The sequence below is a fragment of the Lissotriton helveticus genome, chromosome 5_1 (assembly GCF_964261635.1).
Source record: "Lissotriton helveticus chromosome 5_1, aLisHel1.1, whole genome shotgun sequence".
Lineage (NCBI taxonomy): Eukaryota > Metazoa > Chordata > Amphibia > Caudata > Salamandridae > Lissotriton > Lissotriton helveticus.
This window is the reverse complement of record NC_136065.1, coordinates 1,692,575,336-1,692,600,780: the sequence shown is the minus strand read 5'-3', so window position 1 is coordinate 1,692,600,780 and position 25,445 is coordinate 1,692,575,336. Positions and strand designations below refer to the sequence as shown.

Here is a 25,445-nt window from a genome sequence, read left to right as displayed (position 1 = left end):
TTCACCCTTTTATTTTGTTTTCTATTAACTTGTCAGTCAACTTTTAGCATTTAAATTACTATTATCTCTGCACCATCACCTCAGTTAAACATTTGCCTCATCTGTAATTCCTAATCGTAACCATTTCCCTGATCAATAATAAGTATTCATGTATTTTACAATGGATTAATCATTTTTTATTATTTTACCTCTACCATAACCATGTCGATAACCTTATTTCTGTTTTATTTGCTTTTAGTTTTTTTAGTTTTACATTTATCAACATGAGCATGCAGCATAGCATAGTACAAAAATGTTTTACTTTATCATCCTTTGCAAATACTTCCGAGCATTTCATAACATAGAAATTGGGCGAAACATGGATACAAATCCATAATAAGCTTGGTACACTCATTTATATTACGTAGCTACATGATACAATATTAGTGACACAAAGGAGGTAGCAATTACGTAGCATTATAACTAAATCATGCAACTGTTCTCCCAGGTGCAATGTTTTGTCATGTTCTCCGTAGTACATATCCTTCCACATTTAGAGACAACAGGTTTGGAGTCGGGTGGCCCCAGGCTCCATAAAGAGGAAAAGACACCTGAAGACTTTCTTCACGGAAAATATCTGTCTAGCTTTGCTACTGAAAGTGTCATTTTAGCATCCCATTCGCCTCTGAATACTGCTTATCCTGCCCCCTTCTCTGCATCATAATACCCATCCAGCCACCCTGTGCCCATCTACTGAGATCTGTCAGCCATATCTTACTTCTTGAAGCCAACCTTGCTAGTTCTATGACAGAGGCATACGTGGCTAAACCACGCGTTCCTCTTCCACGTAGCCTGAACCACAAATGTTTCTTAACCACGCATGCCTTTACCACACATTTCTGTTGTAAAGGCATGAATGGTAAGGGGGTATGCATGGTTAAGATCGCCACTACTTCAACCCCCCCCCCCCGCCCAAAGCCCTAAAATTTAAACCCTCGCCCTGAGGCCTAAAACCAGCCCTTCCCTTAAAACTACCCCTTTCCCTCCCTTGAGGCCTATAACCATGCCCCTTACATATATTACCCCGACCTGCCCCCGCGCTGTCCCTAAAACTACCCCACTGCCCTGAGCCCTAAAAAACTCCCTCATTCCAAAACTGCCCCAACCCCTTTCACTGTCCTGAGGCCTAAAACACTGCCCCTATAAAAAAAACTATCCTATTCCCTTCCCTCGCCCTGAGCGCTAAAAACCTGCCCTCTTTCCAAAAGTACCCCAACCCCTAAAAGTAACCTCTACCCCTAAACAATACCCCCAAACTTAGCCCCAGCCCCAGCCCCACTTGCCTGTCTGCATCCATATCTTCCTGTTCCGATGCTTTCCCACCCATCCTGAACACTAGAGTGCTATCTGCCTTAACCCCGCATATGTGTCGGGGCGTGGCTTGCCGGGCTGCGGAAAGGGCGCTCTGCGAGCGAGCTCCCCCGGCCAAGATACGATCCTTCAGTAATCCGCTCATAATATAGGGACGAATTTCAGCTCCCGATGCCCTTTAGAAATCGGAACACCTGTGGCAACAAGCGGCATGATTTTTGGCTGAGTGCGCTCTTCGTGGGTCGCTATCGGAGCCCCGTGGTGCTGTGTGCGAGAAACAGGGGCGATCGCTGTGGAGCCGGGTCGCGGCCGCCCTGGATACCTGAGGCCGTGGTTTCACTGTGGGCCTGTGGAGGCTTACGGACTGTTGCGGCGGAACTGCGGCCAGATTTGGCGGGGGCGAGGCGCGGCTCCACATTGCTGCCGTGGCACAGTGGGCAGTGTGGCAGCGCGCCTGAACTGAGCAGATCGAGGTGGAGGAGGCCCTTCAGGCTTGTGCGCGCCATCTTGACTGCATGGTGAGGAGATTCACACGCACTGTGGAGCGGCGTTTGGTGGAGGGTGAGTGCTATATGTGCAAGCTATGCCTGACGTGAGGAGCTACTGAACATCTGGGGTAGACCAGCAAGGACCCATTGACTGATAGTAGCCCTCGTGGTTGCGGTACGGCATCGTAATCGGGGTGCTGGCTAGTCGTCATTGCGTGTGCTGAAGAGAGGGACCCCTTTGGAAACAGGTTCTGGCGCTCCATCTGCAACGCATTGCTTGGCGGTTGCACGTCGGACCGCATGTATGGCTTGTATGAGGTACTGTGAGGCGATATATAGGTGTGCTGCATAGAACTTTTGAAGCTGCCTGATTTGGATCACCGTTGGTGGGGGCCCAATAGGATAAGCTACCTGGGTGATTTTGCTTGCCCACTTGACCACATTTGGAGGAAAGAGATAGTGGAGTCAAAGACGCTCATCAGGGACAAACCTTCTATCAGATACTTCTGGGACAAGAGAGGAGATAAAGACGAGTGAGTATAGACTGTGACGTCTGGAGTGGGAGTGAGGTCGCTAGCCACACATTGCGCTTAGAAGGTGTTGAAATCGCAGTGACGCCATGGGTAAACAAGATGCTAAGAAGCCCAAACTTAGCTTTGAACAGCATTGGTCGACCAGACAAATGGACTTGGATGCTGAGACTGCCACTGGAGGGTCTGTGGAGGGGCAGCAAGACGATCAAGGTGAGGATATTCGTACCCTCATGTTAGAAATGCGCTCCAGTGTACGCACTATTGACGCAAAACTAGACACTCTGACGACCCAGATGGAATCCGTGAAAACCCAGGTTGGCGTGCACGAGCACAGATTAGATGTTATTGAAAATAAACAGTCTGACCAACACGACTTCCAGGTTGAGACTAAGGACCAACTGTCGCAAATGGATAGACTAATGGGTGTGATTCGGACAAAGAATGAGGATTTGGAGGCCAAATTGAGTCGAAACAACCTACGCATCACGGGGGTCCCGGAAACGACGGCGATCACGAAGATGAAAGTATATGTGTCTGACTTAATACGAGACCTATTTGCCGAGCACTTATCACCGATGTTTGCTGTGGAGAGGGCACACCGTACTTTAGGACATCACTCACCGGTGGGGGCTCCTCCGCGTCCCATTTTGGCAAGAATCTTAAATTATCAGGATCGTGATGTGGTGCTGCGTGAAGCCCGCGTGATGGGGAAAACAACTCATCAAGGGAACCAGGTCGCCTTCTACCCGGACTTCACTCCAGCCGTCCAGGCGGTCAGGAGAATTGTTTTTTACAGCGAAACGGATTCTGTTGCAATCGCAAATCCCCTACTCCCTGCTTTACCCAGTTAAACTCAAGGTGTCCTATGATGGCTCTGCTCACTTTTTCACAGACGCCAAATCCACCTTGAAATTTGCCAAACACGTGGGAGGCAAGCTGAATAAGTCTTGCCCTCGATCTGAAGAGGCAACTGAAAACCAGCTAAGTGACAATGGCTGATATGTATGATATTGTTTCCCACTTTCCTACCTCTTATTGCCTTTGCTCGCACTCAGGGGCTCTATTGTTGTTCGGGTTTGGTTGTAGGAGAACGCCTCTGGCATGTTATGTGCACTGATCTTTAATATTTCACTGTATTTCTAATGCTGGCGGGGTATAGCCAATGTATAGTGTTTGAGCTTGACCTCGTATGATTACAAGACATCTCATGTGCAAAATTGTTTCTTGCTGTAGCCAATGGGGGGGGGGGGGGGTGGTTGCTTGTAACAACATGAGGAGTTGGGGTCAGTTATTTCTACCTAGGCCACATGTTTGTTCATATTAAGACTCCTTGGTAAATTCTATCCCTTGCAGTTCTTGGCCACCCTACTACGGTAGGGGGAGTCGGCCGGTATTCATACGTCCCCATGGTAAATTTCCCTGGTATATTCTGTGCTTTGTTTCACAAGGGGGGATATGCTTCAACCTAGTTGGGGGGTTGATGTGGGTGGGGTTGGGGTTTGTTTCATATTGGGTTGGTGGTGTGTGGCCATGCTATGGTTGGTGTGATACAGGGAACAAGGAGACGTTCATATATCAGGTGGAACACAGTCATGAAGCATGTGTGAATGTACTGGCAAACACGAGACTGAAATAAATTGTTTGACCTGGAACATACGCGGACTCAATGATAGTAGAAAATCCAATTGGTTCATGCATATCTTGCGAGACACAATATTGACATATGCATTTTGCAAGAGACTCATCTCCGCTCCCAGACTTCTGCGAAACTTAGACATAAAAGATGGGGTTTGTCATACACCTCGGTATATTCCAACTACTCCAGGGGGGGTGGCAGTACTGATAAGACGGAGACCAGATTGGAGGGAGACGGAGATTTACACGGACCCTGATGGTCGTTACATTATCTTATTGGGATATTTGGGTGGCACTTTGCTAGCACTTGTGGCGCTGTATGGCCCTAACGTAGATTCAACTGGTTTCTTTCAAGATTTGTGGGCCAAAGTTAAGACTACTGGGTGCAACACGACCCTGTGGGGTGGGGACTTCAATGCTATTCTTCATGAGGACCTAGATTGACACGGTACAGCGAGAACACACCACCCCGCGGCCAGTAAGGTCCTTAATGCCTTTCTGGATGATGGAAATATGGTGGACATTTGGCACCTACAAAATCCACTGACTAGAGAGGGAACATGCTTCTCTGAACACCGCTGCGCCTGGTGTCATCTAGACTATTGGCTGATGACAAGAGATATGGCCAGTTGGAGGGTAGGGGTGAAACATTTGTCGAGAACCATATCAGACCACTCGGCGTGTCTATTAATTCTCTCTTTGCCTAATACTATACGTAGGGAATTCACCTGGAGGCTTCCCCCACAGGCGCTTCTTAAAGAGGCATTTATGGAGGAAATACTTTCTAAAATAACAGAGTACTTCACATTAAATACCTTGTCCGTGGACACTGAGGCCTCGCTGTGGGAGGCCTTTAAATTGGTCATCAGAGGGAAGTACAAGCTGGAGTCATCAAGGCCATTAGAACCCCTTTGGTTAACATTGAGTCTCAAATAAAAGACCTGGAGACTCATTTACACAATGGGGGTGAGTCTGCCCTGCTTGCTGAATTGAAGAGCAAACTGTTGGAATACGAGGAGGAAGCGCAAAGGAGAGTTAAGTTCCAAGGAAAATATGCGGAAGCGCGAAGATATGGGGAGGGGGACAGACCCAGGCGTACACTTGCAGGTATGCTTAGGGCCCGCGCTCCACGGCCTTTGTTCACGAAATTATTGACAAACTGACTAACACGATCAGGGGATCCTCAGCTATTTTAGATGAGTTTTCATCGTTTTATGCCCATTTGTATACAGTCACGCAAACAGACTGCACTGGCCAATTACAGTTGAAGACGTCACTAATGTTATCACTAGTTTGCCGTTAGACAAGGCCCCTGGGTCGGATGGGCTGACGACTGCATTTTATAAAACGTACGTTGAGGAGCTGGCGCTTCGACTTCTGGCAGTATATGGGGAAGCACATGAAACCGGTATATTACCTCAATCCATGTGTGGGGCTATTATTATAACGTTACTAAAGCCGGGAAAACCTGAAAATGAGCTGGACTCATACAGGTCATTGTCACTTATAAATGTGGACGTAAAAATGTTGGCAAAGCTGATAGCTAACAGGCTGCAGCCTCTGCTCCCCATGATTGCTTTAACGGACCAATCGGGCTTCATACCTGAAAGATCCACCTCCCCCAATATTTGTACGGTGTTCTTGGTATTACATTATCTCCACCCTGACGTAGAGGCAGTGGCAGTGTTTCTGGATGCAACAAAGGCCTTCGACTCGCTCGAATGGCTTTACTTATGTAGGATTTTGGAGAGTATGGGGTTTGGTCCCCTTTTTCTCCAGTGGATAAAACTGTTATATGCTAAACCAATGGCCAGGGTGCGGGTTAACAATCTCGGTTCAGACCCTTTCCGATCACGCTGGGCATTAGACAGGGGTGCCCTCTTTCCCCATTATTGTTCGCCATCGCGATGGAGCCCTTAGCTGTGTGCATTAGACAACATCAAACGAACAAGGGGATAGGATTTAGCGTTCGTAGTCTTTTAATATCACTATACGCTGATGATGTTACTTTGTACATTTTGGACCCTGAGCGCAACTTAGATGTAGTATTGAGGGAGTTTATCAAATTTGGTGGTTTGTCGGGAATATCTATAAATTGGAGCAAGTCTTTGGTATTTCCTCTCACAGATAATACTAAGGCTCTGACCTCCGAATTCCCGTTGAAGTGGGAAAATGATACAGTAAAATATTTTAGAATTTGGATAAGCCGAGATGTACAAGAGCTTTGGAACCTAAATCACAGAAGGGCTATTAATTGGCTGGAAGAAAAGGTGGCTCTGTGGGGCAAGCTCCCATTGTCACTGGCTGTTAAAATTGCATTGGCAAAGATGATAGTTCTGCCTAAATTCTTATATCTTTTCGTGAATCTACCACTCATACTCACTCAGTCTTTCTTTAAGACTCTGAGGACGCTACTGATCTAGCTGGTAGGGGCGGGAGGCCAGGCCAGGGTATTGTGGGAACTGCTGTCGTTACCAACCAAGCAGGGCGGGCTGGGTGCCCCGGACATGAAACTATATGCATTATGTGCACAGGCGCAATTCCTACAATATTGCGTGCATCAGACGCCATTTCAACCTCACGTAGCTTTGGAGAAGTGGAGTAGTGTGGCTCACTGGTTAGAGGCAGCAGGCCTGAGAGCAGAAGTCAGCCCGGGACCAGGGTTCAATTCTCGATGCGGCAGGGTCGTGGACCTTTGTCAGCGGACTTGATAATTCTCGCTTCGGTGCTTACTCCAATCAGGGGTTCCACTCGGCAACTCTGGGCATTAGCTTGCCTAATCTCCACAACGGCCCCACCAATTCCGGGGATGCCTGGCTCCACCTTGGGGACTCCCAGCAAGGGACCATCCCACAGGGAAAGCCAGGACGGGTTCCCCAGAGTTATACAGCGCCGGGACGCCCAGTTGCTGGGGCAGCTGTGCGCTTTACAAGTATACTACACAGAAGGAAGCGGTGGCACCTGTTCCTCTTCGGGTGGTGGTGTATTGGAGCTACAAACGACCCACGGACTGTATTGACACTCCTGAAACACTTAGATGGGCTTGGGAAGGGTTGCGGAGAAGAGCGGGAGTACCACTATTGTATGATTCCCTCGGTCCCCCTTGCGCAGAATCCTATCCTACCTAATGTCAGAGATGAGATAAATAGAGTTACACAGGCAATGTCACTTCACACTTTTGTTGACCTATATCCAGGTGGGGTGTTCAGAGACTATCCGAGTGCTGAGAAAGGACGGACGGTTCCTTTCGGGGAAGTATTTTTATTTCACAATCTCCGGGCCGCATGTCGGAAGTTACATACTGATTTCCCATGCCAGCCACCTACTCTAAATGCCCTGGGAAACTTATTGAATACACCGTCGCCACGCAAACTGATTACTAGACTCTACACCCTTATGCAGACTGACGCACCTGTGGCAACCTCAACTTAAATGGGACACCGAGTTACCCCTCCCCCTGACTGATGACCAGTGGTCATGTTGCTGTGCTCAAATGACTGAATTCTCACCTAACTATAAACTCAGACTAATCCACTTCAAATACATACACAGCTTTTACAGAACGCCCATTGGATTATATAGGATGGGACTCAGGAACGATGATTGCTGCTGGTGCTGCGGGACAGCTGCCGCCTCGTTCCTTCATTTGGCATGGGAATGTACGGACATTGCTATATACTGGTCTCGGATCTTCGAGTCCATAAACCAAGTCTTGGGCCTTGTGTTGACCCCCCTCCCCTCTACTGGGCCTACTAGGATATGTCAGAAACACGCATGTTAAAAAACACAAGTTGCATGCATTGCTTTTGTTATTTGCTAAACGACAGATAGCTCTTGTTTGGGGGAAAAGGAGGAAACCCACACTTAAGGATTGGATGAGAGAGGTCATGTATGGTCAAACTCAGCTAGCGACGTACTGGTAGCTAATGCTTCCTGCCTCCAGGCCAAAGAAGATATGGGAACCATTGATTGACTGGGTTTGGGTTCAGTCTGGTGATTCTGCTAATAATGGAGGGGTTGGGGCCGAGCCTGTGGGGTCTCCATGATGCGACATGTAATTATGTGATCTGATCGAGGGTTACAGGAAATTCAATAGGTGTACGCATCAACGGACTCCAGGTGGAGGTCCCTTTTTTTTTCTAACTGTCACGTTGAGTACTGCCTCATTCGTATATCTATACGAGGTTGTTTGGTGTCTCTGCAAATCTGTCGGGCATCACTGAACTCACCGCACAACTGATGTGGGAAATTGTCTGTTTCATGATCACGCTATGCCTATGGTCGATTACACACCAATGTAGTGTTATGTCTCCTGAATTGTATTGAAATATTCTTGACATTTTTTAAAAAGTAAAAAATAAAAAAATAAAAAAAACACGCATATGTGTGGTTAAGGCATATACATTGTTCAGGCAAGCGTTGTTACGCTCTCGATGTTCCAGCAAGCGTTGCTCTGCCCGCGTTGTTCCGGCCGTTCCCCTCTTTCGCTTTCCGGCTATCCAGCATTTTGCCAACAAAAAGGCAAGAACCTTTATCTGGTTTTCATATGTTTTAGATCACCTTATATGACCTAGTAAACATGCAGCAGATGTGGGCTTCAAATTTCTGTTCGTGAGTTCTAATAGAAGGGATACTATTTCAGCCCATAATTGGGTGATAACTTACAGTTCCGCATCAAGTTCTGGAGATCTGCCTTGGTTCGGTCACAACTGTGGCAACCGTTGAATACTTCTGGGTATATCTTGGGTAAGCTCACAGTGGACAGGCACTTCTGGCAAATACTTGAATGGTATTCATTTCAGACTGGCATTTTTAAAGACTATTTTAGTGCAACCCTGTTGCAGTCTGCGTCCGACTACTCTATATTTAAATTCCCATTTTGATATTTTTGGGAGATGTCTGGATAAAAAACAAGTGTCATGGCATTGTGGAGTACTGTTATAGCATGTCTCTCAAAACTCCCTGTTGACAATGCATGAAACACATCACATCTTAAAGGTTCCTTTATGTACCCCTATCCCCAAGTATGCCTCACTGGTCCTATTATTGCTTCACATGTTATGAACTGGCCCAGGCCCACTTCATATTCATCTCTAAGTGGGCAAATGTGTATATCAAGTTGTTTTATTATGTCAGATTTTGTCAATACAGCATCTACTTACTGTTTAGTTTTTTTCTTGTGTAGGTGGTCCATCTAATATAAACTTTAGTTCCCGTGTTCTACTTGGTATAGTAATATTTGACAAGCATTGATTGCGATGTTTTCCCTTCTACTGGGCAGTGTATATAATTATTTATAATAGGTGACAAATGTATTGCTGCTTAGGTGTCTACAACTGTATCATGATGCTGCTGTACTGCACATGTGGGTCGTTTAGGGATTCAGCAGTTATCAATCACACCAATAACCTCCCAGTTATGTAACCCTTTGAATGCTGTCTATTCACATGCTCCCTGTAGTCCAAACATCGAATACTGTTTGCCAGCTCAGTGTAATATTTGCCTTCTGCTAGTCAATGCACCACACAACAGTTAGTCGGGAGTTCGGCTTCTAGAAGTATGACAATTTGTTCAGTTGAAACTGACGTCTTGAACTATTGTCAATGTTATAATGTATCTATTTGAAATAGAAATGCCTCTTGTGAAAACTTTGAAGTTATCCCATTTGACCTTCCTATTATTAGGTGTACCGTTAATGGCATGGGAAAACTCGTCTATACTATCTGCCTCAGAAGGACCGGTCTCGCAGTGCCTTGACCGTGGGTTGGCACCACCTGGATTAACCCCGGCCCCCTCCAAACCACCGTCACTAGCACCGGAATATGATCTGATTCTGTTCGACCAAAATGACTCCAAGTTTGTTACTGTTGTAAGGTGGTTTATTGGTAGTGGTAGGTAGGTACCCAACACTAGAAACAAGGCCACAGGCACTGTACTGGCTCCAAAATAAGGTATCTATAAATTAGTTTCTTGCTCAACCCTTGGTTGCTGACACTGAGCAATAAGGCTTAACTTACTAGACAGGCATGTAAAGCATTTAACAACAGCAATACAGTAAATAGGTAAGACACCGCACATAATAAACTCCCACACAAGTTTATAAAAATAGGACATATTTCTAGCTTTAAAATGACACCTAAATAACCAAAATCAAATGTAGGGAACCGGAGATATATATTTTTTAGGAATAAACACTTTCAAGTGCTTACAAATCAATAACGCCACTTCTGAACATCTGGTCATGCTTGAAGTCAAAGTTTGAGGCAGACAGTGATGGAGCCCTGCTCGGAAACGCCATGCGGGAGGCCTTGGTCAAAATGTTACCTTCGCACCTAGAAACTTTTCTGTAGCTTTTTCTGCTGAGGGCTCTTGCTGCTCTCTACCAGTCCAGATTCAGTGAGGGTTCCCCACCTGTAGTTTCAGGGAGCAACTGGTCAAACTCTGGAATTTGGACCGCCGTAGCTCTTCAGTGGGACAAACCTGGAATCTGGTCCGGGTGGCGGTTGAAGGTTGGCTCTCTCTTACGGTCGGTCACCTCCTGGAGCTTTTTCCAAAACGTTTCGGAAACAGGTAACATGGAGGGTTCCAAGTGTCCAAAACACAAATCCAAGGGTCTGCAATCGCCTAGATGGTTCTTGGCAGGCCTGAGCTTCACTTCCCACAATGCACTTGGTCAACCCCTTAAAACTCCATTGGATGCACTTGAAGAGAGGAATTCTATCTCGAGAAAGGTCAGTTAAGCTCTGTTAACCTGTAGCTGCATGGAGTCCACTCTTTACTCCTTCTTGAGAAAAGGCAAAGTCCTCTGAGCTGTACTCCCAGATAGTGCTGCAGGCACAGTCTTCTCCAGGCAAGCCCTTGGTGCAGGTCGGGATTCCTGCAAGATAATCCTTACTCTTCTTGTAGTTTCAGGCAGCAGAACTGAGAGGCTGTGCACCTCTCACGTATTTAACCTCCGCTTCTGAACATCAAGAGGGGATACCCCTGACCAATGGGATATCGACTTCCTCCAAAGTGTGGCATATTTTTGTCCCAGAAATTACTATTCCTCCACAATCCATCTGGGCTGAAATCTCAGCAGAGCAGTGAGATCTGACTAAGGCAACTCTGTGTGGCTCATTTCCATAGCTCTCCTTCTCCCGAACAACCACAAATTCCTTCCTTAAGCCTGCTTGCTTACACAGGGGTTTGGGGGTACGTAGGCCGGCGTTCCCTGCCTGTCTTATCCTCCTTTGAAGCCTCAAGCTTTACAACCCTTCTCCTCTGGCATTCTTGTGTAGCTGTAGAGCTCTCTCCATGAGGTAGTATATCCCCTGGATAGCCACTTATCACCTAATAAAGGCATTCTTGCTAAGCCTGTTAGCATTGACCAATCAGGGAAGACTGCGGGAAGGCTGGATTTTGGCTTACAGGCAAAGTCTTATAACTTATTTTCTGTACAAGTTATGATAAATTCAACCAAAGCTATCTGTTGGATTTATCAATATGATTCCTCCAAGTCCTTGAATTATTTTTTATTCCCTTCCTAGCAATAATTATGCATACATCATCATCATCATCCATCTTTATTTCGGCACAATTTATGCCAGAAAAGATACACAAATCAACAATACATTTTTAAAATTTCATAGCATAAACCATTTTCGGTGCAAGTGTGGTCAAAAGATACAGTGTCAGTAATGAAAGGATGTTTTGGGCAGATAACATAGAGATAAATAAAACCGTGTAAAAGCAATAAAAACTGCCTATCAGACTTTTGACAAATGCATGCAAAAAAAGAAGGTAGAATTATCTAATAGTGGGCATACAACCAAGTCAGGTTACAATATGGGATAGTTCACTCATTGCTATTACTTACAGTTTTAGCCGTTTCTTATGACGCACATAGTAGATGGAAAGCAGGAATCTACTGACACTAAATACTATCGTTCTTTTCGTATCAGATTTAATGATTCTCAATGCCTGCTTACATGATCTTATGCCGAGGAGATTACATAAGGGCTTGATCCACTTTCTTCTGGCCGTTGCATAAGCCGGACAGAAGAAAAGGATATGCTGATCATTCTCCTTGAGATTTCCCTGGCACATGGTACACAAATCACTTGTCGTTTGATCAGTTTTACCCTCCTTAGACCAACAAGCCAAAGTTGAATTGGTCATAAGATTGCCATACCTAAATTTCATAAATAGGCTTTTAGCTAGGGGTGGTTCTATTTCATCAAGGAAGTTCTCAAATCTAGGCTCATCCTTAAAAATCAAGAAGTTATTTGTTAACCTTCCACCTCTATGATCATTAATCGTAGAGCTATCAACAAAATCCCAGAAAGTGGTCTTCACCAGTTTCTTAGAGTTATGGGGTAAGTTTTCTGGGTTGTCCCAAAACTGTGGTAAACCAATCTTAGAAAACCATAGCCAGACATGCTTTAGCCATGGGTTGGATTTTAGTATATCAAGACCCATTACTTCTTTTAACCCATTCTTGTAGTCTAACAATTCTGGCGTCAGCCAGAGTCTCACCCAGAACAATAAGGGCCGGAGGATGGTATAGTGGTCTGTTCTTTTAACATTTAGATCCAGCAATAATTGTGCTAAGGGGGTACCATTTGGAACCTTTACAAGGTTTCTCAAAAATTTATTTTCACTAATTGAAAAAACATTTTTGGACATTGGCCCCCAAATTTCCGCCCCATATAATGCTGCAGACTGGACCTTGGACTTAAATATCTCTAATGCTGGTGATACAGCTTTGCTAGTGCTGGCCCCATGTTTTTTCAGAATGGGTATAGTATTCTGCAGAAATATCAATTTGCTTTTCTCTATTTGCGGTTTCCATGTAAATTTGGCATCAAGGGAAACCCCCAAATAAGAGAAATACTGGACCGATTCTAATTTCTGTCCGTTTAATACTAGACAGCCCTTTTGTGATTTGTGGGGATTTAGGTCCATGCATTTGGTTTTCTTTGTATTGATTTCCAGTCACTTTTTATTACAATAATGATGGAATGAATGAAAAAGTGCTTGTAAACCTCCAGAGGTTTGAGTGATTAGTATAGTATCATCCGCAAATAGTAACGTGGGTATCCTCTCACCATTCAGTTTGGGGGAATCGTTTTTGCAGCCAGCCAAGTGTGTGGGAATATCATTCACAAATAGAGAAAATAGAGTGGGGGCCATCACGCAGCCCTGGCGGACCCCACGCTCAATTGATATGTTCTGTGATAATTCTCCGTTTGGACCCCATCTCACTTTAGCAAAGTTCTTTGCATGTAGCCCTATTATCTGGTCCAACAAACAAACAGGTAACCCCAGCAGATAGAGGGATTTCCATAACAGATCTCGTGGTACTAGGTCGAACGCCGCTCTAAGATCCACAAATGCGACGTAAAGATGTTGTTTCCTAATATGGACATATTTCCAGTACAGACAACAAAATCTGAAGACTTGGTCGACGGTGCTTACTCTGTTCCTAAAACCAGCTTGGAACTTTGTAAGGACCAAATTGTCTTCCATCCAGGAGATAACCCGGGCTAAAATATGCCTTGAATACATTTTTTGAAGAATGTCCATTAGGCTGATTGGGCGATAGTTCGATGGGTCAAACCCATCGCCCTTTTCGAATATTAAAACAATCTCTGCTCCCCACCAGCTAGCTGGAAAATTAACACCTGACGGCAATACGTTACATAAATAATTTATATAGGGTACCCAGATGCTTAGCTTGTGTTTGTAGAGGTCACCAGGGACTTTATCTAAGCCCGGTGCTTTGCCATTTTTAACGGCCTTAATAGCCGTTTCGGTTTCCTCTACACTAAATTCCAATTTGGTACTGCAAGGGATAAGCCATGGGGCATCCTCACCAACAACATTAGTAGTTTCGTATTTTTTATATAAAGTGGTGAAATGATTAACCCACGTGAGTTCGTCAAGATAAACATCTTTGACTACTCTTCCTGCATGGTTCCCATTAGCCACTAGTCTACAGAATCCTACGTTATCCTTCGCCTTGGCTGCTGCCAGCAGGTCAGCCCAGCTAGCTTCCTCCCATACTTTTTTCGCTACTGCCTGAGTTTACTTATACTCTCTCCTCGCCAACCTAATTTCATCAGGGGATTTAGTTTTTATTGCCAGAAGCAGACTTGCTTTTGACTGCCGACAGATCTTACCGTACCATGGCTTGCTATGAGACAAATTGTTTAGTTTTTGATGCTTTTTTTAGGCATTTTAGTAACCAATAGTTTTAAGCTTTAAAAAATACATTATGTAATTGAATAAAATTATCTCGATTAACAGCCTCCTCTGCTGTGTTTGCAAAATCAGAGAATGTATTTGCTAATAATGAATACATTTCTGCCAGTATCTCACCACGCTCCAATAAGTGGGACCATTTTAAGGTGCGCCTGTTATTACTAACCAAAATTTCATCACAGGAACCACTTTAGGCATCGACTGTGATAGGACTACCAACCCCATTAACAAAACACCGATCAAATTGTCGGTCCAATGGGCGGTGGTCGCTATCCTTAACCTCTAAATCTATCATGTGCTGCCAAATGTCTAAAGAAACAATTATAAAATCTAAGTTACTTTTTGACATGTTTCTTACAAAAGTAGGTCTTTTGGACGTGTCCGACGGAAGACGGCCATTGCAGGCCCTAAGGCCGTATTCCGCAGACAACTTCATTATTTGGACAGCCAAATGCATACATAAAATATTGCAATGTTAGCTTATGAAGCCATATAAAGCACACTAACCGCAGCGGGTAATCGGAGGAGGGAACTAGAGGCACAGGGCACTAGGAGCGCGCCAGCCTCCAACACAAAATGTTCAACACAGTGGGGCTGCTCCCAGGGAAGTGACCATAAGGTGCTCAAAATTAAATTGTGAGTGTTGACATCTCACTTAGTTTAGAAGTGCATCCCTGTCGTCAGGTGTATGCCGCCCTCTATCAAACCGAGTTTTTAGAGGGCGAGGACTGCCGATGATGAAGCATGACACCAGGTGGTGTGTGAAGCCAGTCCTTTACTTTATGTGAGATGTCAACACTCACAATTTAATTTTGAGCACCTAATGGTCACTTCCCTGGGAGCAGCCCCACTTGTGTTGAACAGCTTATGAAGCCAACCATTTACAATGGAGAACATGAAATTTGCAATTTCTCCCTCACCCAGGGTTTATCAAACCTCTTTTATGAAGCCCATGCTTACAATTACAAGAACGGCCACCCCTGGGACACCTAGGGGAGACCTGGAGGGTCTCTAATATGGAAAATCAATTTTGATTATTACTTCACAGTGCCCGCAGCACCAAAGTCGACTTTGTAGTTAATTTCCTACACTGGGGAAAAATAAAATGGTTAGCTTTCACTCATCAGGGTTTATTGGGGAAAAATAAAATGCTTAGCTTTCACTCATCAGGGTTTATAAAACGTCTTTTATAGGGGCCCTGCTTATAGTTTATTTATTTTATTTTAGAGGTTTTATATAGCGCTGGCTGGACCCAGAGGTATCGGAGCGCTTTACAGGATAAAGCTGGTTACGGTAAGAGACAAATTACAGCATAAAAGAATTACAAAAACATCAGAGCGCTTTACAATACTGAAATAAAGAAGGTAAAAACAAAATTACAACATTTACAACATCATTAGAGGATAAACGATTTTAAGGCACAGGTAGAGACCCCCAATATTTACTGAGGAGGTGGATTTTGTGATCTTTTTTAAAGCTGGTGTAGGAAGGGTTGCACCGCAGGTCTTTGGGGAGGGCATTCCAGATGTAGGGGGCATTTCCGGAGAAGGAGCGGGATTGAGTGGATTTCTTTTTTAGCAGGGGTGGGACAAGGAGGAGACCGTTAGTGCTTTTTAAGGGTTGTGTACTGCCCGCTTTGCAGAGTTTATTGGCAAGGTATGGTGGTGCATTTTGATGGAGGTCTTTGTGTGTGATGCATGCGTTTTTGTAGGTGAATCTGCCTTTGATGGGGAGCCATTTTAGAGTTTTGAGAGCTGGGGACATGTGGTCAAACCGTTTACAGTCGGTGATGAGCCTGGCTGGCTGCAAGGTTGAGTACAGATTTGAGTGGAGCTAGGTGGACCTTAGGGATTCCGGTAAGGATGGCATTGCCATAATCGTTTGTGAATGGACCAGGGATTGAACCACTAATTTAAAATCTTCAGTTGGGAGAAAGGGCTTGATTTTCTTGAGATGACGGAGAGTGAAGAGGGCTCCTTTAGCCAAATTTTTGATGTGGACATTGAGGTTTAGACTGTTATTGATGGAGATACCAAGAGATTTTACTGAGTTGGACAAGGAGGGAGAGCAGTTAAGGGCATTGAGGTCAGTGATCCTAGTTTGAATCGGGAGAGGGTTGTTTTGGGGGGAGAAGAGGATGATTTCAGTTTTTTGGGGGTTGAGTTTGAGATGATTACGGTGGAACTAGGATTGGATTTTAGTGAGGGTGTTATTAAGGTGTATGATGTCCCTGTGGGATTTGATCTTGTAATAGAGTTGGGTGTCATCGGCATAAAGATGGTAGTTGATACCAGCTTGATTTAGAATGAGGGTGAGGGGTTCCATAAAGAGGTTAAAGAGTGAAGGTGAGAGATTAGATCCCTGGGGGACTCCTAGGTTGACCGAAGTGGGTTTAGATAGAAAGTCTTGAATTTTAATTTGTTGGGTTTGATGTTGAAGATAGGAGAAAAACCATTTGTGGGTAGTACCATTGAGGCTGAAGCGATCTTTGAGCACATTAAGTAGGGCAGAGTTGCTAACAGTGTCAAAAGCTGTGGAGAGATCAAGGAGGATAAGAAGACATGTCTCACCATTATCAAGGGAGTGGTGGATGTCATCAACAATGTTTAGTATGGCAGTTTCAGTGCTGCAGCCTTTTCTGAACCCTGATTGCAAGGGGTCCAAAAGATTGCATTTTTCTATGTGTTTGTCTAATTGGAGCAAGACACATTTTTCAAGGGCTTTAGAAAGAAGGAGAAGGTAAGTGATGGGGCGGAGGTTGTTTAAGTTATTGGGATCAGCATTGATAATGGGGAGATTTGCCCAAGTTGGAGGGACACTTCCCGTAGCAAGGGAGGTGTTGATGATTGAGGTCCAGGATGGGACGATGATGATCTTTAGGTCTTGGACAAGGGTAGAAGGGAGGGGGTCTTTGGTATGGGAGGATGGTTTTAGTTTAGTAATAATGCTGTGGACTTCGTCCTCAGTTACAGGGAGGAAATTATGCCAGGGGGCTTTGTTTTTTGGTCGTGAGTATGGGAGGTTGGGTACCAGAGGAGTAGGGTTGGGAAGGTGTGGGGGGGGTAGTTTAGGGAGGGAATAGGAGAAGGAATGTTTGATGAGGGGTTAGGTTGAGGTGAGGTAGGGGTGAGTACGAGGGGGAACTTAGGGGTGTCAGGAGTGTGGAGTGTGAATTAGAAGAGATGACAGGGGAAAGTAGGGGGTTGGTTGGGATCTGCCTTGAGTGAAAGGATTTATCTATTTTAGTAAGTTTTTCTGAGAAGGAGTGGGCAAGTTCTTCACATTTAGCGGTTGAGGCAGTGCGGTTAGGCGGAGCTGAGGAGGTTTGGTGCCGGATAATTTTGAACAGTTCTCTAGGTCTGTTTTTGGCCTGATCGAGTTTTTGTATGTAGACCTAGCTGATCTGAGGAGTGTCAGGTTAGAGTGGGAGGGATGCTGTCTCCAGATTCTTTCCATTAGTCTTAATGAACATCTTTCGTCGTTAAGTTTGAGGTTAAACCAAGATTTGGAAGGAATGTTTCTTAGAGTTTTAAGTTTAGGAGGGGCCAATTGGTCAAGGACATCAGTAAGCTCATTCGCGTTTTGGGAGAGAGGAGTGAGGAGCAGTTGAGCTTGTAGTTTGGAGAGATTTTTTGAGTTGGGTAATGAGGATTGTGTAATCGAGTCAGAAAGTTCATCACTAAAGGGGTGTGGATCACCAGGAGGGTGGTAGATAGTGTGTAAACGAATAGAGTGGGCGCCTAGAATTTTAAGTTCAGCTTCAAGGTATTCGAAGGTGGAGTGGCCAGTGTTGTTAACAGGGAAGAGCTGAAGTTCGTTTTTGAAGATTATGACCACCTCCTATTCTGTCAGGTCTGTCGATTCTGAGGATAGAGTATCCGGGGGGTGGGGTGATTAGATCAAGCATGCTCGTTGAGTGTTCATTGAGGCAAGTTTCCGTGAGGAATGCAATGTCAATAGATTCACTAAGGAGAGATTAGGAGAATTCAGTGACGTTTCGGGTGGCGGATCAGCAGTTAACAAGCATGCAGGCGAGTGGATTGGGGTTATTTTGGGAGGGAGGGCAGGAGTGGATGGAGGTGAGTTGAGGGGGTCAGCGGGAGGGGGGAGTGGAGATAATTCTGTTGGTCCCTAAAATGACAGGGATGTAGGAGTAGGGGGGAGGTGGGTTGTTGACTGAAGAAGTAGGAAGGTAGGAATTGCATTGGTCGGATGGGGAGAGGTTTGTTCGAGGTGTGGCGAGGCCTAGACATACGGTTGTGGAGTGGGGAAGTATTCCAATGGTGACGATTGAAGTTGGCGGGGATTTTACAGTTGGGGTGGTGGGCAATTGCACGCAGGAGTCCGGTACTTGAGCTGAGGGATTTAACATCTTCTCTAAGTCAGGAGAGTTCATTCGACAATAAAGAGAGTTTGCGTTCGATTTTGTGTAGGGTCAGGGTTATAGGGGAATGGGGGATCTCTAAAGGGGAGGATGAGGGTGAGAGGTAGTGGATAGTGTTTGTTGTAGACGGGGTAATTGTGTGTAAGGTGTGTGAGGTCAAAGGTGTTGGAATGAGTAGAGTTAAGGCAATTAGGCGTGGGTGGTGGCATGATGGAGGACAAGAGATTTAAGAACTCGGGGATGTGGATAGAAAGATATGAAGGCATAAAGAGTGTGAAGTAGGACTGCGTCGGGGATTAACGGTGGAGAAAAATGGGCGCACTGGTGTGTTATCAAGACAATTCTGTTGTTACACCTTAACGCTTAACTTTGTGGTCCCACTGCCTCTGGGCCACGTCTATACCAAATCCAACCTTCGAAGAAAAGCAGTGTATAAAAGTTCATCTATAATTTTTCTTTCAAGGATTCCAAGAACAATCATTTTTATTCAATAGCCCAATCAAAATGATCACTTAGGAGTCTTGTGTTTCTTTTTTAATCCAAATTTTATTCAACCAATGCTTTTCATCAGAAGCAATCAACTTAGCCCAGCCAAAGCGTTTTGTCCCATGTGGGCGTCATCACGGATGTAAATTTAAAACAAACGTACCATTCATGTGAAGTTGGCTCTACGATGTTCATATCAGCCCCTTCACATAGTTTTACCAGTTAATACAAAGAACTACCCAATGTCCCCCACAAGACTCCCTACCTATATACATTCTATCATAGACATTGTCGGGAAAACACTTCCATGACATAACTCATTGTTTAATCCCAAATCAAAATAAAAAAATGATATCCCCGAAATTGATGTTCATTATAACCTAAATCCCCCGATATCAATATTCAAGGTATCAGAACATAACGGGAGTCACTTTCCAGGATAAATACCTCAGTGGCTCAATCACACCTCCTTGATGATTTAGAATTCCCATCCCGTGTGTGTAACAGCAATGTGCCGCTCTCCCCTTTACGGACCGAATATCCTATTCACAAAGTAAACAAAACCAAATAATCTTTACCTCATGATCACGATTAAGTCAGATGAATCTATTCTTTCTTCAGTTGTGTTTGACTGGGTGCAGCGCAGTTCATATTTGGCTTCCTTTTCCCATTATCCTCTATAATAACAGCAGGCTTATTCAGTCCTGGTTTGTTTTTATTCAGTCGTTCAGCTACTATCTAGCCATAGTTGAATTTACGACCGAGCACAGTCAATCCATTCTCTCTCTAAATATGGCAGACTAGCTACCTTTTTTAACCAAAAGGTTGTCATCAACAATCTTCATGCCAAATACCCTTCAAATAGCCCCCATTCCTAAGGATACTAATATCATTCGCCTTCTCCCAATACCTTGCTGTCAAATCAGTCCATGCAGCTTAGTACACCCAAAAAGTCTTAATAAAAAAGCTGTATCTATGAATACCATTCAAATACCCCCTAGATCTGTTCCAATGATTCCTCCAAATCCAAAATAACAATCTCCTCCTCCTTCCTCATACCGTGCTGTAAATCCAGTCCAGTCCTTTCCGCTGCTCATCTAGTATCCATCTGGTCGATGTTTGTCCGACTGCTCCACACACCTCCCTTATTTATGCCAGATAGCCCATCACTCACAAATCAGGATTATCTTTCTTAATGTATGTTCCCTCTCCGGTCCTCCTACTTCGGAGCCAATCAAAAACCTAGTCCTGTCCCCTATTTCAATGCGTCTGTTTAACCAATATTGATGCTGTTCAGCCTGAATTATTATCCTACCATACTGATCCACCCTGTATCGCTCTAATCATGCACCGCCTCACTCTCATTTAAAAAATATCTTCTTTATACATCGAACCCTTTCTTCACCCTATCTGCTGGGCTTCTATATATCCGACCAATCCCAAATGTGCCATACCGGAGGGGGAAAAGTCTTATTTAAAATACCTAGGCCTTTCAGCCAATAAGTATAGCTTAACTGTCAGACTCTGACCAGCAACATGTATGAACTCCTCAGACAAAAATCCTTCCCGAATGTGCCTCATTGGCGTATGTAGTCCGTCTTCCCGACCAATCACAAGAGGCCCCGACCAGAGTGAGAACCATGCAATCTCAATCGGGGAAATTTTTCCACTAATCACCACACTCCAATCAGCCTCCGGGGGTATGGGGGTAAAGTCCTGTCAACCCTAGTAGGAAATATCCACTCCCTGGTCTCAATGTCTTCTAATTACTAGGCAGTTATATAGGCCGTCAGTGTGGCCCAATCTGACCAATCCTGCTGAGGAAACTCCTTCCTTCGTATAAAACCCAAAGCGTGGGATGTGACGAAGTCAGTCTATTTCAGGATCTACGTTTCTGATCCCATTCGACATGTCAAGCTCCACCCCCCCTGCGTGGACTCTCAAGTCTGATTAAGTCAGAGAGCAGTGTTCCGGTCTGACCTGGTTCTGTACTTTACCTACTACTGTCTGGGGGGTGTACCACCCTTAACTTACATCCTGATAATTATTTAACAATAAGATTATTCATTATGTGTTGAAGACAAATCGTCACTCAACCTTCAAATTGACACCGCTTCGCATGCTTTTAAATTCCTATTTCAAAGATCGAATCATATACATCTCACCGCCAGAGTGTATCCTCGAGAACTCCAACCCCCCCCTTTGTCCAATGCTGCATATTTCCTGTACATTACCCCTATGCTGCTCAATGTACCCCCAGGTTAGTTATTCTATTCTACTCTCCTCAAGTGCAGTTCCAAGAGCCTCAAGTGCATCTGCATGACCTAAAGTGTACCTAAACTCCTTGTTGCATGTTGTTCAGGCTACCACCCTAGCCCCTGTAACGGTGTCACAGAAAGTAATGAAACTCATTTTTTTATATTGAGACCCAATTGTACTGTCCTCAATCTACTTATTCATTTTGCCTCCTCCTGTCTTTGTCGCAGTTCCCAGTTTCCTCCTCTCTTATTCTGCTCTTTTTATTGTATCCCATGAAATTTAAAACTGCCGTTGTCCGGGTGTCTTTCCCTCATGTGTTGTAAGATGGGGGACCTGCTATCATTGTTCACTATGGATCTCCTATGTTCTTGAATTCTAGTTTTCAATGCCCTCTTGGTGCTGCCAATGTACCTTTTCCCACATTCACATTTGATGACATATATAACACAACAGCTGTTACAGTTTATACATTCCTTTACACAATACAATCTATCAGTGTTATACTTGAATTCTTTCAAATTATTTAATCCGAGCCCACACTCATTTTACATGAACCACATGTGTAGAAGCCCTTTGGTTGGCCCAGCCACCAAGTGAGACCTATATCTCTCTTGGGCTCCAGATAGATTCTTGTAATCCTGTTCCCAATCGTGAGACATTTCCTATATGTTACTAGTGGTTTATCGGTGATAATGTTGGTTAGTCCCGGTACCCCGGTCAAGAGATTTCAATTCTTATTAAGCACCTTGTTCTGATCAATGCTGTATGTGGAAATGAAGGCTAATCTCCCCTGTGATTGTCTTTCCGGTTTTTGATCCAAAGTTTCATCTCTCTTGATTCTGTGCACCCTGGTTTCTGCTTTCTCCAGACTATGCTCAGAATAGCCACAAGCTGATCATAACAAGCACCTCTCAGTATTCCAGCAGTTTTTACCAGGTGATGATTATTCTGATGCATTGTTCAGTCATTTTCATAGATGTTGGTGGGTGTTAGAAATTGAGTATTAGTTGAGGAGGATAGGTACCCACCTCAGGTAATAACCGCAATCTTAGTCAGAGTGAATCTTCATAGTTACTAAATTAACCTGCTGAGGTACATATGGCACATAGCAGATAGGCTTAACTTAGAAGCAATGTGTAAAGTATTTATGCAGTATGAAACCGTACTAACATCAAAATACAAAACAATAAAAATCCCGAATGAATTAGAAAAATTGTGCAAACTTTCATAAGCAAAATGACACCAAAAATGACAAACTTCTAATAAGGGACACCAGAGATATGATTTTTCAAACTTCTTAGGTTGAACTAACGGCAAGAAGCAGAGTGGCAATGATAATCAATGGTCACAGTAGAACAGGTTCTAGGCACAATCTGACGCTGACTGCGATGGAGTGCGGGCCGGATACACTAACCAGATTTGTTCTGTTCAAACAATTTACCTTCGGTGGTTCACCACAGGATACACTTCTAATGCCCCGCAAAACTTCAGGGGAGGAACTTAGAGATGATTAACAGGGTGGTAGGCAGAGGTCAACAGCAGAGTCCAGTCAAGGTCCAGTTGCCACTGGAAAGCTGGGCAGGTACGGGAAAAAGCCTATTGTAGCTTGTTCTGTCCCTGTAACTTTAAGAGGAGGCCAGACTCATGACCCTTGGAATCTATTTCTTTGTCCTGGGTACACGAGTGCGAGCAGGTCCAGTCTTCTAGGTGCTTCACAGGATTCAGACAACCGGTTCAGTCATCTCCTGATCTTCCACAGCTCCAGGAGTGTTCTGAAGTGGGTGTCTGGAGATGCCACATTTCTACCTGGCACAAACTAACAGTGGGAATGGTCTTGGGGACGCCCCAACCAATGAAGTTAAGGTTCCCTGGGATAATCCTACCCACTTTGGGAAATTTTAAGATGACTGAAGGCGTCTCTCACTCCAAACTTGGGCTCTAAGGCTCCGAGAGCTGGAGGTGTGCGTGAGGAGTGTACTAGTCATTCTAGTGTACTCCTGCATATAACACCACAATTTAGCACAAGGCAGTCCCAGTCCCTATAAAACAACCTCCAAGAAAGAAATCTGGTAGGACAAAGTTGTGTTTTCAGCACCCAGATATGAGATACTCAAGAATTGTTTTTGTATCCTATCTTCGCCCTTTGAAGTGCACCCCAAATTGTTCTATGTAAACCTAGCAGACCTATGAAACTGTACTGTGACTGTAATGTCAAAAAGAAACTCACCATCATTTGGACCTGCCTGGTTGTTAGAATAAAAGAACGTCCCAGCCCAGTGTCACTTAACATTTAGCTGTGACAGGGGAGGCCTCTTTGAAGTGTGCCCCAAATTTAAGCAGGATTTAAGACTTTAATGTCAAAAAGAATCATCATAAATGAATGAATGAATTTGAAACTTATATAGCGCAAAACTGCCACCCTACGGGTATCCTGTCGCTTAGAAAGATGAATAACCACCAAAGCAGAGTCAAATTGTCAGTGAAAGAGACTACCGACCCTCCCTTGGAAATAGCCAAGTTTTCAAGTTCTTCCGAAAGCAGGTCAGAGAATTGGCCTGTCTAAGGTTCTGGGGCAGCTCATTCCATAGGCGCAAAGCAGGTACGCCAAAGGCTCTGCCCCCCATCGAGATCTCTTAAATCTAGAAGTTGTAATCAGATTTGCAGTTGAGGAGCGGAGCTGTCTCCCAGGGCTATACCAGGTAAATAGCTCCTGCAAGGGGACTGGGCCCTGACCATGTGCTGCTCTGTAGACAATACAAAGAGATTTAAAACGGACTCTCTCCTTGATAGGCAGCCAGTGAAGATCTCCTAGGGCCACCGTCGTCGATGACCCACACTGTCTGTTCAGCACTAATTTTGCTGCCATGGACTGGACTCTCTACAACCCCTGCACAATATATTGTGGTGCTCCCAAGTACAGGGAGTTGAAGTAGTCCAGTCTACTCAGAATTATACTTCTCACTACAAGAGATCGAGTATCTTTTGGGAGTAGTGGAAGAACCTTCCGCAGCATGCGCAACAGGGATAGACAGACACTGGCAGTTTTATTTTCCTGTGATTCCATTTGGAGGTTTTTGTCCACCATAACACCTAGATTACGCACCACTTTGGCCGGAGTCAAGGGTTCATCCTCGGGAGTAAGTTTAAACTCCACCAGTAGGTGTCGGGATATTCTAGAGGCAGGACAGTACACCACCTCTGTTTTCCCCCCATTAAACTGTAGGGAATTCTCCCTGAGCCAACCAGCAGTCTGGTGCATACACTCCTGGAAGGTATCCATAGATACCGCATGTTTTCTCTCCAAGGAGAACACCAGGTGGGTGTCATCTGCATAGTTGGTCAGGTCAATCCCATAGGATTTGATAATAGGAAATAGGGGGCGCAGGTAGATGTTAAAAAGAATTGGGCTAATTGCAGAGCCCTGTGGTACCCCATGCGATACTGGGGACTTGCCCGAGCTGATTGGAGTCACAACCTGTTGTCTTCCTGACAAATAGAAAATTAGCCACTTCAATGCAGGTCCCTTAACCCCTATGCTTTCCAGTCTCTCCACTAGCCCTGCATTATTTAATTTATTTATTTATTTAAAAGGTTTTTTATAGCGCTACTGGACCCAAGAGTATCAGAGCGCTTTACAGATAGGTAAACACATCGAAATTAAATTACAGAGTGAATTAAACTAACATAGGATAAGGCATTTCAGTTAAACGAGGGCAATGAGGAAAGAAAGTAACTAAGGGATAAATAAGGGAGACGAGGAAGGTTGAAAAATAGGAGAGATAAGGGAAGAGGGAGAGGGGGAGAGAAAATAGGAAAAGGAAGAGAGAAGGGGTGGGTTGAGGAGAATACAAAATAAGGACAGAGTCATTATAGCGACGTTAGGTACCCCAATATTTGTTGAGAGGAAGCACCTTGAGTCTTTTTTTGAAGAGGGGGGAGGAGGGGTTGCAGCGAAGATCTTTGGGGAGAGAGTTCCAAATCGTAGGGGCATTACCAGAGAATGCACATGATTGGGTCTTTTTACATTTGAGTCTCGGAGGGATGAGGACAAGGGCGTTAGTGCTT

General features: G+C 44.6%; 1 protein-coding gene across 2 annotated transcripts in view; it reads left to right on the top strand.

Annotated features, from left to right (window-relative positions):
* RABGGTA (Rab geranylgeranyltransferase subunit alpha) overlaps positions 1-25,445 on the top strand; it is a 210,064-nt gene that overhangs the window by 90,756 nt on the left and 93,863 nt on the right. The gene's annotated exons all lie outside the window — the stretch shown is intronic.